The sequence below is a fragment of the Hipposideros armiger genome, unplaced genomic scaffold (genome assembly GCF_001890085.2).
Source record: "Hipposideros armiger isolate ML-2016 unplaced genomic scaffold, ASM189008v1 scaffold_403, whole genome shotgun sequence".
Lineage (NCBI taxonomy): Eukaryota > Metazoa > Chordata > Mammalia > Chiroptera > Hipposideridae > Hipposideros > Hipposideros armiger.
The window spans coordinates 1,140,322-1,142,692 of NW_017731753.1; the positions used below are offsets into that span (position 1 = coordinate 1,140,322).

The 2,371-nt window shown below is 45.2% G+C and overlaps 1 protein-coding gene across 1 annotated transcript in view; it reads left to right on the forward strand.

Moving 5' to 3' along the window:
* Positions 1–345: 345 nt before the first annotated feature.
* Positions 346–2,371, forward strand: part of SGO1 (shugoshin 1) — a 20,902-nt gene continuing 18,876 nt past the window's right edge. Inside the window, exon 1 of the mRNA XM_019663738.1 lies at positions 346–584. The gene's annotated coding sequence lies outside the window, so the exon portion shown is untranslated. The remainder of the gene's footprint in view (positions 585–2,371) is intronic.

The window sequence follows — 2,371 nt, forward strand, 5'->3', positions numbered from 1 at the left end:
TAAAAACTAAAGAAACAGAAAGCTTATCGAAGCCCTAAAATACCCACCCACCCTTCAAAGGACTGGGCGTGGCTCCACCTCTAAAAACCAACTACTCAGACCGGAGACGTGCTGACAGGTCAACGGGGACTGACTATAGCCTCCGCCCTCCCGGGACGGGGAGAGGCGAACACCCGGATGTGGATTCTGGGTAAGTGTGTGTCACGTGAGGACGCCCGGTGGGGCGGGCCTCTGCCTGCGTGAGTGGCTGCGCCGTAGCCTCACGTGACCGCCTCCTAGCCAGCCAATGGGTGACCGCGGCGGCGAATTTCGAATGTGGCCGCAATAGTAGGCGGGTGACGGGAGACCGTGGCTTTGACCTAGAGGGTCGGAGCGCCGAGAATCCACAGCCGGACAGTTCCACGCGGCCTTGGAATGTGAGGAAGAGGGCGCCAGCTGCGGCCGACGTGGCGGCCAGCGTATCGTTGTGGACGTACCTGTGGGAGGCGGCTCTCCCGGCCCTTCTCCGGCGACGCACGCACCCTCCCTCCCCCGCCTCCTGGCTTTCCTGGAGCCCCTCGGAGAAAAGGCCGCAGGATTTTCAGGTGTGGATCTGGCGTGTCGTGACCCTTGTTCTTGTCTCCTCGGGGGTCTTTCTGTCGTTCTAAGTTCGGTGGCGGAAAGCTCAGGCTGTGGAGTCGGACAGACCGGGTGCCTTTCTCTTTCTCGGCCTCCCGACCCGCACTTTCCGGTGATCTAATTTCCTCTTGTGTGACATGAATGAGGACCCGAACCTCCTCTCCTGCCTTGCAGATTTGTGTGCATTAAGTGATGTGTCCATCAAGTATGTACAGTAGTCGGACGCCAGGCTCCACCTAAGGGCGCCCGAACTGGAAGCTCTTTTTTGTGTACTGGTGACGCCCTCCCCTTTTGCTTTCTGGGTTACCCTGGAGAAGCCGGTACTGACCAGTGACCTACCTGGCTGCTTCAGCGCCAGGAATGACCAAAGAAGGATGACCGCGATCAAATAGCCTGGGTTCTTTTGAATCCAGACCCCTTACCAACATGTGTCCTCTCCAGATCGAGACTGTCATCCCGCGCTGTGTGTGACCTGTGTTCATTCCACGCACCCCCCTGTTAACACCCTCGGCCTAGACAGGAAATAAAACTTATGATAACGGCAAATTTCTTTTGTGATTTTAACTTGACTAAATGTAATAACAGTATTTTATATAACGCTGTGCTTTTAAAATACCTGAACTAAACACTAACTTGATCAGGTTCTCAATCGATATGGCTCTCAAACATCTGTTCCAACTTCAAAAGTGGGTTTTATACAACCCACTTTAGTGCTTTAAGAATAGTTGTGTACTGGCTCTCCTGGAAACATCCCAGTATATAGTGTATCTTGTTAGCAAAAAGGAACTAATTAAAGGAGACCTACAATAACTGTATTTAAGACCCCAAACACAGCATTGAGGGAGATAAGGACTGGAGAAATCCTCAAGAAAATCTAAGGTCCAGGAAAAATATTTGACTAAGAATATGAACGTAGTCTTTGTAGAGAAAACTGTCTACATAGATTGTTGTAGGAAACTATTATTATTATTATTATTATTATTATTATTATTATTATTGCAATTTTAAGATCCACAAAGTGCAATCCAGGTAAAAGATGTTCATGAAAAGGAGTTTGACAGGCTTAGTAGCAGAATACTGAAGCATATCTGATTTGCAGCATTGCAAGATTTGAGTAGACGTATTAATATACTGAATGGCATATTCCACTGTCAGTGCATGTTTTGCTACTTTTAACTGTATGTAAAACAATCATTACTTAGTCTGGTTTACTATATTCGTATGTACTGGGAGTTGGCAGACCTGAGTTTTAGAATAACTTGGAGAAAACTGACATTTCCCTGTGCCCCAGTTCCTGCAAGTTCCAGTTCTATCATTATAGCTTATTAAAATGTATAGTTCTGCATAGTTTAAACCTCTGAAGATCACTTTGACTTTCTAGAGAGAGTGTGCAGATCTGAAGTAATATTGGATTAAAAGAGTGTGGAAGAGGAGACAAGTACTGTATTCAGGTGACCTAATCTGATAAATTAATAATATAGAGAAAAACCAGAAAACAAAACCCAGATATCTGATTGCATCTAAACTCATGTTATAACCCTAATAAACACTAAAAGTTGGTCATAAACATTGCCTGTAGGAAATATAAATAATATCAAAATTAATTTTAAGCATTTTCCATAGTGCCTACTATATAGTTAAGCCCCCAATGAGTATTTGTTAAAGAATAAGTGGCATATTATAGTCTTTAGGTTGGAAATCCATATTTATTAGACCTTTCCTATGAAATACCTGAGGAGGATGATATTATACC